General features: G+C 40.3%; 1 long non-coding RNA gene across 2 annotated transcripts in view; it reads left to right on the forward strand.

Annotated features, from left to right (window-relative positions):
• Nucleotides 1-3,078, forward strand: part of LOC114614851 — a 6,723-nt gene extending 3,645 nt beyond the window's left edge. For both annotated transcript variants that reach the window (XR_003710386.1, XR_003710387.1), the window contains one exon: nt 2,710-3,078. This is a non-coding gene — a long non-coding RNA (uncharacterized LOC114614851). The remainder of the gene's footprint in view (nt 1-2,709) is intronic.
• Nucleotides 3,079-15,675: the final 12,597 nt, after the last annotated feature.

The raw sequence follows: 15,675 nt of genomic DNA on the forward strand, positions 1-15,675 counted from the left end.
GAGAGAGAGAGAGAGAGAGAGAGAGAGAGAGAGAGAGAGAGAGAGAGAGAGAGAGAAACACCAGATGAAATAAATAGTGCTTGGGGAAGCTTGACAGTTGCCATGGTCCCTATACTCTCAAATATCACAAGGAATATAAGTGGTAGAATCTATGCTCACCACTAGGACACAATGTGTCAAGGATGCTGTGGTAAACCTAGAGGACCCCACAGGAAGTAAGAAGGCTTGAGCCAGGATACTGGGATGCTGCCCAAGACCACCAGAGATGTTATTCACAGGACACACTGAAAATCATCAGCAAGCTCTAAGAATTGTGTTACTCTGAGGGAACTCTCAAAGAACATCTCCATTTCTCTTGAAGCATGGTTACCCAACTGGGGAAAAAAGGGGGGCCCAGCAGCAAGGGCAGCTACAGAAAGCAAGGGGACACAAAAAGAAACAATAACTCTTCTCCTCGCTGGACTGTTGGGAGACTAAAATTTTAAATAGAACTGAATTTTTAAATTCCTGAAGTTAGCTAGGTGGTTTGTTTGTTTGTTTGTATTTATTTATTTATTTATTTATTTATTTTGTCAACTCACAAGCCAGGGTCATCTGGGAAGAAGAGCCTTGGTTGACAAAATGCCCCCACTCATTGGCCCGTAGGCAGGCCTGTGGACATTTTCTTAGTTAATGATTAATGCGGCCAGGGCAGGATCACTGTGAACTGGGCCGCCCTGGGAAGGTGGGCCTGGGTTTTACAATAAAGTAGGCTGAGTAGGCTATGGAGGGCAAACCAGGAAGCAGTGGTCTCTCATCACATCTGCTTCCGTTCCTGCCTCCTGGTTCCTGCCCTGAGCTCTTGCTCTAACTGTCCTCAGTGCTGGGCTGTACATGAGGACATGTACATCAAATGAACCCTTTCCTCCCTAAGTTCCTTCTGGGCAGCATTTTATCACAGCTAAGGTAGTAAACTAATACTTGAAGAGAAGTGGGTAAGTGAAATAGAGGCCAGGTGTGATGGATCAGTCCTTTAATCCCAGCACTCGGGAGGTAGAGGCAGGTGGATCTCTGTGAGTTTGAGCCCAGCCTGGTGTGCATAACCAGGCCAGGACAGCCAGGACTACAAAGAAACCTTGTCTAAGAAAAAAAAATATCATCAACAGATGTGTGTAACTGAAGGCAGAAGGCAAGGAACTTAATTTCAATGGGTTACAAAATCATAGGCTATTCTTCAGGCTGCCTATCTTTAACTCTCTTACTGCACATACTTGCTACAACATAACCAACCCAGCAGCTTAGTTACATCAAAGAAGTTTGAGAAAAGATACTTTGTGATTTTAATACCATTATTATCGGTGTTGTTGGATTAGCTAGGGGTGAAGGTGAAGAATGGTGACAAGGAAGTGAGGCACAGAGCTTGAGGTGTGATAAGCTAATAGAAAGACTTCAGTGTGCCTGACTACCTTTTACTCCACATGCAACACTGGGGGGGGGAAAAGGACACTGTACCAAGTTCCAGAGAAAATACCAACAGATTCCAGAGAATTAAGAAAGGGAATATTAAATCACTTTCCTCATTGCTGTGATGTGATACCCAGTAAAAGCAATTTAAGGAAGTAAGGGTTCATTTGTGCTCACAGTTTGAGGGTACATCTCCTAGAGATTGGGAGGGCATGGTAACAGGAACCAGGAGGCTCCTGGTCTCGCTGTAGTCACAGTCAGGAAACAAAGAAAAACAAATGTTCCTGCTCAGGCAGCTTTCTCCTGTCATGCCCTCCAGGAGCCCATCCATGGAGTGGTGAGACCCATCTTTCTGGTGGGTCTTCCTATCTCAATTAACCCAGTCTAGAACCTCTCTCTCAGACACACCCAGCAGCTTCTCTCTTCATTAATTCTATATCTCATCAGGTTCATTATCTCAACACTGTGTGGCAAACAGCATTCTCAGAACATAATGCAATAAAACTCAACATCAGTAATAAAAAGAACCAAGCAAGCCAGGCAGCCATATACCTTTAGTCCCAGCAATCTGGAGGCAGAGCCAAGTGGATCTCTATGAGTTCGAGGCCAGCCTGATCTACATAATGAGTTCCAGGACAACCTGAGCTAAATTGGGAGACCATACCTCAAATCTCAGCTACAGGGGAGGGGGCTGGAGGAAGATCACAATTCAAGGACTACTTTGGCTGTGAGTTCAAGGCTAGCCTGGGGAGGTTAGTAAGATTCTGTCTCAAAAAGGGAAGTGAGTGCTAGGGATGTGGCTTGATGTTAACATACTTACTCTTCTAACTCTTGGGAGGCCCTGGGTTTTTATCACAATGTCATCAAAGCAAGCAAGCAACAGTAAAACTGCATCTATAAAACCTATGTGCTAAAGAAATAGGACTGGAGAGACTGGTCAGTGGCTAAGAGCACTGCCTGCTCTTCCAGATGATCTGGGTTAGATTTCACCCACGTGGTGTCTCACAACCATCTGTAGCTCCAGTTCCAAGGATCTGACAGCCTCTTCTGGCCTCCTCACACAAGGCACACATGCAATGCACAGACATACATGCAGGTAAAATGCCCATATACATAAAAATAAATACATTGTATTAATGAATAATTACAATTTACATTTTAATCATTTTTAAATAATTTTTTTAATGTAAAGAAAAGAAATAAGTCCAGTTTCTGATCCAGAATGTCAGGAGTGAGCATGATGACTTTTCTTGGTGTTGTGACCAGATATCTGACAAGGAGCAATTTGAAGACCCCAGGTTTAAGAGAATACAGCTGACTGTGGAGAAGGGACAGCACAGTCCACCGTGACAGGAGCATGTGCCTGGGACACCTTACACCACAAAGCTCTGATCGGAGTCGGAGAGATGGTTCAGCAGTTAGGAGCACGGACTGTTCTTCCAGAGGACATGCATGGCTTGAATTCCTAGCACGCATAATGGTGGCTCAAAAGTGCCTGAGAATGTTCTGTTCCAGGGGATCCAACCAATGCCCCCCTCAGACACCAGTCATATGAACAGTATGGAAAGGCAGACCTGTGAGCAAAACACCCATACACTTAAAATTAAACAAAACAAAAAGAATTCTAAAACAGAAAACAAACAGTGTTGGTGCTTTCTGGCTTCTGCCATTATTATTATTATTATTATCATTATTAATCAGTGCAGCACGTTAGGCCCTTGGAATGGCAGCACCAGCATTTGGAATGATCTTTTTCTCAAACTTTTTTGGGAAATACCTTCTCAGGCTGTGCAGGGTTGTGTCTCCTAGGTGACTATAAATCCAGTCATGGACCAGCAAGATGACTCAGTGGGTATGAACGCTGGCCTCCAAGCCTGACAACCTGAATTTAATTCCCTGATCCACAGGATAAATGGTGAGAACCAACTCTCAAAGGTTGTCCTCCGACCTCCATATGTGCATTGTGATACACACATGACAATACATATGTGTGTTCACGTATGCACACACTCGAGCACACACACACACACTACCACCACCTACAAGAGCTGTCTTTTAGGGCAGTTGACTCAGTAGGTATATTGGCCAAGAGAGAAACTCCTGAGCTTGAAAACGTCAACAGAAAATTTCCAAAGTAAAAATTAAAGTCAGACAAAGAAACTGAAAAGAATTGGAATATCTGAGCCTGCAAAGGCAGCTATGGAAGCACCAAGAGACAGGAAGTAGTGATGCCGTAGGAAAAAAAAGACAAACGACATGTGAGGTAGTAATGACTGAGAATTTCACCTAAAGCCAGGTCAGGCATCCCATCACAGATGAAACTCAGAGGACATTGAGCAAAATAAATGATAGAAGCAAATATATGTAGGCATACCGTAACCCAACTGTACTCAAAGAGTAAATGAAGTATTTTAGGGTTTATATTCCTACACAAAATATCATGACCAAGAAGCAAGTTGGGGTGGAAAGGGTTTATTCAGCTTATACTTCCCCATGGCTGTTCATCACCAAAAGAAGTCAGGACAGGAACTCAAACAGGACAGGAAGCAGGAGCTGATGCAGAGGCCATGGAGGGATGTTACTTACTGGCTTGCTTTTCCTCTGGCTTCTTGCTGACAAGATAAGCACATGGTTGTATAAGAGCCTGTCTTAGTTAGGGTTTTACTGCTGTGAACAGACACCATGACCAAGGCAACTCTTATAAGGACAACATTTAACTGGCTCTGGCTTACAGATTCAGAGGTTCAAATACCCATTATCATCAAGGGAGGAGCATGGCAGCATCCCTGGCTGGCATGGTGTAGGAGGAGCTCTGAGTTCTACAGCTTCATCAGAAGGCTGCTAGTGGAAGACTGCTTCCAGGCAGCTAGGACAAGGGTATTAAAGCCACACCCACAAGGCCACACCTACTCCAACAAGGCCACATCTCCCAACAGTACCACTCCCTGGGCCGAGCATATACAAACCATTACATTAAGCCAACAGGAGGAAAAAAATCTTGTGAGAACTACAGAAGAGCCATCTTCAGCTCATAGCCAACTTCTTGGAGGGCCAGGCAAAGGGATCTGGAGTGAAATGTCTAAAGTGCTGAATAGGAAACATACTAAGGCAGTTCTGTGCCTTGCAAAACCATCCCTCCAAACCCAGAGAGAAAGACTTCCTGATTTCATCGAGATGCTCTATGTTCCCTCTGTCCATTTCTCTTTTCTAAGAATGTGGGTATTATGCAGCTTGTATGTTCTTGATTTTGTTTTTCTCCTTTCAAGTTAAAAAAGTTTTTCAGAGGCCTGAAGATAGCTCAGTGGGTAAAGAAACTCATGTGTCAGTGGAATGGGAAAATCAGCTCTTAAAGATTGTCCTCTGTCTCTGCATACGCATAAAAATAAAGGTATACTTGAACTCACAAACAACACCCCCCTAGCTGTCCTTCCCTCCCTCTCTATGAAAGACATCTTCTTTTATTTTCAGGTGTTTTTGGACTTATAGAAGCATCATAAAATTGATACAAAGAATCCCTCCGTGTCATTCAGCCAGATTCATTTACTACTTCACTGATTATATAGCCCAAGAACTTAATCAAATCTAAAAACTAATACTGATAGAATACTAGCAAATCATTTTCATTCCGATATTTGTTTTTCCATCAACATTGTTGGGGGGGGGCATTCCATCCGGAATTTATATCCCATCTAGTTCTCATGCTCCTGTCTCCATCCCATCTGTGAGATTTCCATTTATAACTCAACAGCACTGAGGAATGCTGGGAGTTCTTCTGCAGAACGTCCTTCCAGCTGGGGTTGTCTATGGTTTACATAAGTAGATTGAGTGTGCATCTGTGTGAGTGGAAAGGACAAATGGGGAGATGCCCTTCAATACAGAACACTGTGGAGATGTGTGTTACTCATAGTATCCTTGTGTATGTGTTTTAGGTAGTATCTGCCAGGCTTCCCCAGAAAAAGCTGCAGTTTCCTGCTTTGTACTTAATACATGTTGAGTATGGGGTGAGAGTTTGAGCCTATGTGAATATCCTGCTTCTGTTAGACATTCACCCATGCACTTAGCTTTCATTGGCAGACTTTTCCGTAGACGGTGTTTTGATTTGGAGACAAATATGCCGTGTTGTTCATACTTCATATACTCATTCACTGGAATTCCCAAAGAAGGTATAAACCTGCCCCTGAACTACTATTTTCTCCTCTACGTATCTAACACACAGCCTGAAACAAATCTGATAGGTGTCTATCATCAACAATACTCCCAGTTTCCACACAGTGCATTTGAACATACTTTCTACCTTACTGGATTATAGAATTTATCATCTTTGCCCCCTCCCAAATGGCCTTAAAACTCTTTATTTGCTATCCTATGCCTCTCCTCAATTCATACTTTTTTGTTTAGTTCTAATATTTTAAAAAAATGTTAGACATGCATGGAGCATGGAGCTGCATGGTAAGGTTCTTTTTTTTTTTTCCCCCCGAGACAGGGTTTCTCTGTATAGCCCTGGCTGTCCTGGAACTCACTCTGTAGACCAGGCTGGCCTCGAACTCAGAAATCCACCTGCCTCTGCCTTCCAAGTGATGGGATTAAAGGTGGGTACCACCACTGCCCAGCTGGTAAGTTGCTTTTTTTTTTAATCTCAGAAAATATTGCTTCACAGTGTTGAATTTCTCACTTTCTCTTCTTTATGTTATTTCATATTTCTAGATTTATTATATTCTAGATTTGTTATTGGTAAGGGGCAGAGGCATGTCACCCTCAGCCATTTGAGTTCTTTTTTGAAGTGTTACACACACACACACACACACACACACACACACACACAGTATTTTGCCTGCATCTGTATGTCTGTGTATCATATGCATGGATTATCCTCTGTGTTCGGAAACCAGAATATCCTGAAACTGAAGTTATAGATGGTTGCTAGCCACCATGAGGGTGCTGGGGATTGAACCTGTGTCCTCTGGAAGAACAACCAGTGTTTTTTAACTGCTGAGCCATCTCTTCAGCCCTCAGTTCATTTTGATTACACAAATTTTTACTTCATTTAGGATTTATGTACTTGCAGTGCCTTTGCTTGCTTAACTATTTCCCCAAATCTTTTGCTTTTGCTCTTAAGTGAATGTGGTTTTAGGTTCTGCCTCTCTTTTCAGGATGTCCAGAGGCTGAAACATTGGTTTGGAGAGAACAGGTTGAAGTCTAGAACTGGTGGGGTCCACAGTCCACCTCTTCCCTCTGGGGCATGTAATGCCTCTTGTACACCAGGCCTGGGAGGATGAAGCAGAGTCTGGGACAAGCAGAATCCAGGTCCGGCTGGGAGCACGTATGCCTGTGTGTGTTTGGTCCCGGGGTGGGGGAGGGACTTCTCCAAGGATCTTAAGTGTTCCAGCCCTTTTAGTTGAAGGCCTGCTCTGACCACCCTTAATGAAGCAGCTCTCTGAGACACTCTTAGCTTGTTCATATTTTTTATTGTGGGTGTTTGAACGCCTACACTTTTTCTTAGGGTGAACCAAGAGTTATATAGTTTTGGGGAAGAGCATGAGAATATGCAGGGAAGGAAAAGGTCACTAGCTGAAGGCGAAGGCTACTGAGATGTCTCATTTGCAAAGGGAGAAGTGCCAAGTACTCTGCTACATGACTACTTGTGGCCTCCTGGTTGGGCTTCTCTGGGGTATGTGCTCCAAGGCAGGCTCAGAAACAGGGAGGAAGCTAGTTCTCTCCTGCTGTTCTCAAGTTTTGAGATTTGGGGTTTGAACATGTTCCATTTCACCAGGTCCATGATAATTCTTCTGGTGGTACTCTCCACGTGCCCCACAAGTGAATGTCCCTCTCATTTTTTTTTCTAGATGATTTACTAGTTTTTGTCTAATTGCTTTAAATTTTTTTCCTTCCTATTCATACAATGTGTTGCATTTTCTCCCTTTCTCTTTGAGGTTCAAGTGGGTTTACTTAATCTGTATTTTGTGTAAATTCCATTTTTGTAAAAAAATGAGCCCTTTTCTCCAAAATTTCAAAAACTCTTTTTGCTTCATTCCCACATTTTCTAAGAGTCTAAGTCCAATCAGTAAAGAATCACACAGTGGGTTAACTCTGGAGTATAATATAAGAATTAACTAAGGTAATACATGGTAATAAAAGGAAATCACATGGGTCCTCAGGCTGGGGGAGAATATCCAAGTATGCAAACTAGAAAATGGAGATACAGATCCCTTCAGTCATGCCAAGTCTAGTCTGTTAGATAGCAAACAAAACAAAAACAAAACTATGCATTTAGCCAGGCAGGCCACCACCAGTCTGGAGTTCCTATACAGGGACAGGCCACTTGGTAGACTACAAGAAGGGAAGCAGTTGATCTCAACTGGCAACACAGGCCTGCTGCAGGAGTCCAACGGGCTGAGGCCCCCTTTAAGATCATTCAGCCTGCACAGAAACTTGCAGGGGGAGCAGAACCTGTAGATCCTTTGTGCACAGTTAGTATGCATATAAAACATTGATGGTCACAGATGACTGAGGGTCATCTTTAGGACTGAGGGTGCCCAGGCAACAGGCAACTCTGTGTGGGCCATGCAAAAACTTGTCAACAGGTACAGAAAGGTTGCCCTACAGCCAGGGCTGCAAGGACTTGTGCATAGATGCATACTGGCCAGCCAACTGTCAGCCCCACTCCAGAAATTTCTAGAGAATCTTGCTCCTGCAGTCTCTCTCCAATATTCTTTATTGAGGAAGTCTAACCACACACCAACTTTAAAGATAAGCTCTTAAAAGAATTCAGTACTCATAATTATATTGGGATATGTAAATAAAATATATTGGAAGATATTCTTGTAGGCTGCAGGTAGTAAACTGAAACTCAAGCCTCAGCACTCTGAGTTCAAGCGCCAGCCTGATCTACACAGTGAATTTCAGGATACTCAAGGCTACATAGAGAGATCCTGCCTCAAAACAAAAACCATTATTTATACCTTTGTGTTTCTTGAAGTCTTTCTTAATTCTTGTACTACACTCTGAATTCCTTCTTTATATATTGAAGTTCGAATGTCTTAGTGAATTATGCCTACCAGGCCATTAAATCTATCTTCTAAGACTAATTATTCAACTTTTTAACCTGTAGAAGTAGTTCGTAGCTTTTTAGTAGCATTATACTTGTATCTTGCTCATTACGTCTATATTTGTGTTGAGAATGTAGATGACTGTGCATGTGTGTAGGGGGCACTTGTATGCAAATACACATGCATGTGTGTGAACAGGTCAAAGGACAGCCTCAGGTGTTGTTCACTTTCAGGAGCCATCCCTTTGAGAAAGAGACCCTGGGACTTGCTGACTTACTGTTAGCAAGTCCCAGGGACCCACCCAACAGTCTCTAGTTCCCAGAACTGAGATTATAAGCATGTTCCACCACATTAGGATTTTTGCTGGGAATTGAACTCAGATTTTCATGTTTGTGTGGCAAACACTTGACTGATCTATCTCCCCAGCCCTCTCTCTCATATATATCATAATGGTTAGGTGGTAAGATTATGGAAGCTATCTCTGCTAAAATCTTAATCTCTGCCATTCAATGAGAATTAGCTTCTTTTTCTCAAGCTTCTACTTATAAAATGTAGGGACAGTGATATAATCATATACTACAAGTTACTAGGTTTTAAAGTTGATTAATAGGACTGGAGAGATGGCTCAGTGGTTGAGAGCTTTTGTTGCTCTTGCAGGGGACCTGGACTCAGTTCCAAGCACCCATGTGGTGGGCTCACAACCATCCTATTTCCAGTTCCAAGGGAGATCTGATGCTCTTTTCTGACCTGGGCATCAGGCACATGTGTGGTACATATACCTAATATGCAAATACCCATACACATAAAATAAATATTTTTAAAATGAATTTTTCACATGTTGACATATGTAAAGAATTCATAACAGGACCTGGAAACTAAAATATTATGGTTTATCTATCCTTTGTGCTGATACATTTTAAAAGGGAGACTGATATAAAATTAACCATTTAAGATTATACAGGTTAGCCGGGCAGTGGTGGTGCACGCCTTTAATCCCAGCACTTGGGAGGCAGAGGCAGGCGGATTTGAGTTCGAGGCCAGCCTGGTCTACAGAGTGAGTTCTAGGACAGCCAGGGCTACACAGAGAAACCCTGTCTCGAAAAAACAAAAAAAACAACACAAAAAAATTATACAGGTTATACTTTAGTGTATTTAAAATGTTCCATAGCCATTATTTAGGACATTTTTCATTATGCACAAAGGAAGGAGACCCCTGTTCTCAGTAGGTAGTCACTTCCCATTCTTCCTTCTTGGTGCTGAGCACACGTCAGCATGCTGTTTTTGTAGATTTAACTATTCTGATTGTTCATACAATATGGTGTCTTTATGTTTAGTTTTGTCTTCTTAATGCTTTTAAGATCTACACACATTCTAGTATATATCTTATGACTAGAAAATTAAAACTATGAAGCTCAAATTTGTTCATTTTCTACCTTTCAAGTTATGAAAAAAATGCACATACGAGCATTCATTCCTGCTTGCTTAAATGCTTGTTTTCATTACCCTTGTATACATATTGAGGGATTCCTGAGTCACCTAGGCTGGTGTGCATATGAAGCAAGAGCTGTGCTACTTAAGCTGTATCCTGGGTCTGTTTCTGAGAAACCACCAAACTCCTTTCACAGGTGTTGAACCTCTTAAGTTCCTATCAGAAAAGCCCAAGTATTTTTCTCCAAATCTGCAGCATTATTCTCCACTTATATATAAAAAAAAAACATCTGTGTTAATGTTTGTCTGAATGCTGTGCTTGTGTGCCAGAAGGCATCAGATCCCCTGTGACTAGCCTGTTGTGTGGTGCAGGAAATCAAACCTGATTCCCCTCCAAGAGCAGTCAGAGCTCTTAACTGGTGAGAAGTCTCTCCAACCCCAGTTATCCTAATCACCTTGTGACTTTATTGCCATTTCACTGATAATGTTCAATCTTGTTTCATGATTGCTATTTGTACATTTCTTGGAAGAGATGATTTCATTTATAAATTCTTTGTATTTTTGGATTTTAGATCCTTAACATAAAACTTGCAACTGGTTTTCATACTGTACATTTTTCACTATTACAATGTCCTCAGGCACAACTGATGGCCTTAACTTGATTTTTCTGCTTGTGCCTATTAAGTGCTAGGATCACAGGTGTGCATCGTTGGCATGCCTGGCTTGCGCATCTATTCTATGTCAATTTTTCTAGGATGATGTAAGGCAGAGGCCCAAGAACATTTTATGTATTTACCTGGCTGTTTCAGTACGTTTTTGGACGAGACTACTAAAACCCATGTGAATGGTTTTGCTAGATCATGTGAAATGTGAATTGACCAGAAATACATGGTTCCTCATTTCCATCTCAAGGCCTATGCTTTTTCCCTCCAATAAACTATTTTGGTTAGTGTAGCTTTGTTAGCTTCTGGTGAGTCTAGACGTTTCAATCTTTTGCCTTTGACAGAAATAACACTGAATTTAGATTGCTTTAAGCATATTACCTCAACATGATAAATCTAATACATAAACACAAGATTTCCACTTTTGGACTTAAATCACAATTTCATTTTCAGTGAACAAGTTTTGCACACCTTTGATAACATTTTTGAAGTCATTGTAATTCCTAACATTTCATTTGTTATAAAACTTTGGTTTTGTATCTTATAACTTTAATTAGGTGGTTTGTGAGTTCTCTACAAGCTTCTATGTCACTCCAAGTTTAATATCTTCCCATTTCAAAGATTAAACTTTATGTAGCTGTGTCATTTGTGTATATGCCATACTTGGACAAATACTCACTGAAGCCAGAAAGGGGGGGGGTGTCAAAGTCCTCAAAGCTAGTGGTTGTGAGCTGCTCATCATGGTTGCTGGGCTTAAGTGCTAAGTCATCTCTCCAGCCTGGTGGTAAAAAGTCCACTAGGAGGCTACTCTCTTCAGTCTGTTGGCTACCAAACTCTTGAAAGGTACTCATCAGCTGATTTCAAACCACTTTAAATACTCTGGTTTTTCCAGGACCACCTGTTTTGGCTACATTCACCTAAGCTTTACTTCAAATTTCTTTCTCTAAGGGAGTTTTGACAACAGCAAAATTGAAGGTAATGGACTTCTAATCAAGGATGATTCATAAGGACAATTTGACACTAGTTAGTATGGTGTGAAGCCATGAAAACTAACAATTACCACCTAGGACTTGAAAGAGCTCAAGGCAACTTCCCTGGGTATGTTTCCTGCTTTGTTTTAAATTTTGTTTGGGCTTGAGAATGCTCCTAGAGCCCCATGGGGTCTTGCTATAGAAACAAAGCTGGCTTCTAATTGGTGATGGTCCTGCCTCTACTTCCCAACTGCTAAGATTTACAAGTGTACACAACTGAGTCATTTCTTTCAGAAGAGAGGACATTTTCAAATTATTCCCACAATGTTTTACAAAATTGTCCAGTTTGTAATTATTTGAACTAATAAAAAGTAGTCTATGCTGTGATTTCATCTATAGTACTCTAGAGCTAAGACTCTTAAACTGAGTCAGAATCCCACGTGGTAAGTACTGGGGCCACAAACAAGATCAACAGTAAACATTTACAAAACCACAGCAGCCAAAAGCAAGCAATCCAAAGCCAAGCCTGCAAGGAATCTGGGTGTTTTTGGCAAAGTGCTCTCCCAAGTTATTTTGTACTTCACACTGGTTCTGTGCAACATGTACTGCACATAGCAGCAGGCACACAACCAGCAAATACTTGTTTTATAAACCTTGATCTACTGTATAACCCTAGACTCCTTCTATCTCAAACAGCATCATAGAAAAACAGGAACTTGGAATTTTCCTACCACTACTTATCATGCAATTATCAATTCAGTTTGTGTTGTAATGTCTGATTTTTTAAAAATTGGTTTTACTTGCCAACTTGTTTTAAAACTGTTGAGGAAATTTGGCTTGAGATTAGGGCAAATTTTCCAACAAGTTGTGAAATGAACCTAAATATACTTGTGCCATTATTTATCTTGCATTTATAGGTAGCATTCTCACTGCCAACAATCTGAAATTATAAACTTCTAATAAAACACTGAAGATGCTTTACATCTTGTAGTCACAATACCTGAGCAAGATTCATGCAGAATAGACACCCACTTCAAAATAACTTATCTTCCAAGAACATTTAAAATGAAGCTATGTTTGGTTTATACACCTATATACTCAGAATAAAAAACCTGGGGTGAAAAATAAGCCCTGCTGTGGACAGTAAAAATTAAAATTATCTTTTATATTTAAAAGGTTGTAATCACAAACTATCATCTGTGTAAAAAAAACAAAACAAAAAAAAAAACAACAAAAAAAAACCCTACCTAAAATATCCAAAGCACTTACATTCCAGGATGGACCCAAACCAAAACTAAGTATGCATTACACACAGAGCCGTAGCCCGGATGCATTCTATAAACACTGTATAAAATAAAATGCTCAAGAAATGCCACTCTGACATGTACCATAAGGGAAAAAGCCACATAGCATGTGGTATAAAAGTATCATCTGTCTACATATAGAGAAAAGCATTGTTTGCAGGCACAAAGGTGAACTCAACCAGAATAGTGATGGAGGTGGAAAGAAGTGATATACGTTAAAATTTATGTGATACTATAGATGCTACTGGAAAACCATGATTAGAATGAGCATGGTGGTATATAGTGTATACCTTTAACCACAGGAAGAGGCAGGTATGTCAAGAGTTTGAGGCCAGCCTGGTCTACATTAAGTGAACTCTAGGCTTGTCTCAAATCAAAATCATGGCATGGCACCATTGGTAACATGTGAGATTGCAACAATTCAAAATTTTACAATAGCACTTTATATCACATTGTTAAGATGGTTTATGGTACAACTTAGAATAATCATTTTGATTAGAAAGGAGGATGCCTGTTTTGGATGTCTGAGTACTTACATTTGAAGCCTAAGAGGCAGTTTTGTCTTCAGAGAATCTAGATAGCCAGGTGTACGACAACAGGAAGCTAAATGATAGAAGAGCCCTTTGTTTAACCTAAGCACCAAAGGGATGTTTTTATGTGACACAATCCAATTTGGCTGTGGTAAGTTATAAATTAGAAAAAAAAATGAAAAAAAAAAACTGGCAGAAACTGTTGTGCCTGAGTTAATCATTAAAGAATGCCCTTAAAAACAAAGCTAAAGTCCAAGTATCAAGAAACAGGACAAGTGGCGGCCAGATTCCCAATTTCCCTAAGAAACACTGCACCCCAGAACATTTGCTGCTGCCAAAAGCCACTGATTTTTCTCATTACACTGGGCAAACTATTTTAATTATCTGCTTTACAGTACAATTAAACTTAAACACTAGCATTCTTCAAACCTCGACTTACACTTTGAGAAGTCCGGTAATCCACTAATTAAAGCTCTACAGTTGCAAGTATCTACAGCCAGTCACACACTTCTGCATCATTTGTTGGTCTTTACAAGCTACTAGGCTCCACATTTCAGTTTTTCAGTCAGACATTGGGGCTTGTATTCTAAACCATCAAAAATGGCCATGGTTCTGAATAACTTTGAAAACCACCATACTAATCCTCCCTACACCAGTTTGACACCTGCTTCAATGTTATATTCAAAACTCAAGGTCATACAGTATTAAATTCAAGTGCAGACGTCATGGTAACTGGAATTACTGAGTAAGACCAAAGTGTGTTTAAACACAGACTTTAATGGTAACAATTCCTTTAAGCTCAATTAACTTTAGCTATTACAAGTCTTATGCAGATGTCACTATTAGACAACATTTAGTGACTTGCACTGGGTTCCTCATAAAATAGAAGACAAATTCACTTAAAAGTGTAACCAACAGTCATTGAACAGTTTTATGTGAACACAAAACAGGACTAATTTTAGTTATTACCCACCCCCCAAATTACGAACACAGCATGATCAGTGTCTTAAGTATACTTCAACTAACCCAGTAAATAAAAAGTGAGTGTTTCACTACCCCTGAGACCACTAGTTAACCGTGGTTCATACTTTTAAATGTGAGTACACCCACACAAGGAAACAAAACTAATCGGTTAAAAACAATCTGATTATCACATTGCAAACCTGCCCAAGAAAAAAGTCAAAAGGAAATTCACCATTAACAGGTCAACTGGACTCTAAAGACAAATTGAAATTTAAGAATTTACGCATTAAGTAGTATAGGACACACAAATAGTCTACATCAGTATTTAACCTAATACTTTAGTCCTATACCTGGCACTAGTGATGCCACACACTACTGGGTAGGGTAGAGAGCAAATTCTTGGATTCTTTTGAAAACCTCATCATGGGTGACCCCAAGTCCAGTTCAGTGTCCATACATTCAGAATGTTGGTTTTCCAGGTACTCTGTTCTCTTAAACCTGGAGAAGCCTCTATGGCTTATTCCCTTAGAAGCGACATATGAAATGTATAAAGCATCAAGTCAAAGATAGAGAACTGGACATACCCATTAATTCTGACAATCAATGGTTTAAGAAAGTCATCTCTGTAAAATACCAAAGGTAGTGGTTGGGAGCAATTTGAAAGCCAATTAGAGATCCACTGCTTTGTAAAAATGTTGACTGTTATATCTGGCTTTCAAGACACAGGCCTAATAAAGCTGTTTTGACTACAAGTCTCAGAAAGGATTTCTTTTTTTAAGAGTCAAAGAATACTATTCTTACCCTTGTGGGAACAACTGATTTGAACCCAAAAGTTTTGATTAGCGTGACACTTACCCTGAAGAACCCACAATTTAATAAGCAAAAGGTAAAATGGTGTGTGTGTGTGTGTGTAGAGAAACTCACTGGAAAAATTGTATAGCAGACTTGGTATTTTCCAATGTAAATACTTAATACAGAATAAAGCCAGAACATCTTCAGAAGGCATGCACTTCACTTCATTTAGAGGAGAACCTTAAGTAACAAATCATGTCCAAATTACATATTTAAATGTTTATAAAAAATTAAGCTTTTACATTTATTTCTAGCTTTCCACATCTGTATGCAGACAAGGAATACGATTGCACGTAAATATAAGCAGTGCAAAATATGGAAGTGGACATCACATGTGCTAGAAATCAAATACAAGACTTAGAAATAAAGCAATGGATAAATCAAAGCTAGAAAAAGGTGAACTAGGGTGAAGAATGGTAATGCCCTTATTACTACATAAGATTTAGTGGCACAGATAGCACTTGTCAAACAAACAA

The sequence above is a fragment of the Grammomys surdaster genome, unplaced genomic scaffold (genome assembly GCF_004785775.1).
Source record: "Grammomys surdaster isolate TR1022 unplaced genomic scaffold, NIH_TR_1.0 126531, whole genome shotgun sequence".
In the NCBI taxonomy this organism is placed as follows: domain Eukaryota; kingdom Metazoa; phylum Chordata; class Mammalia; order Rodentia; family Muridae; genus Grammomys; species Grammomys surdaster.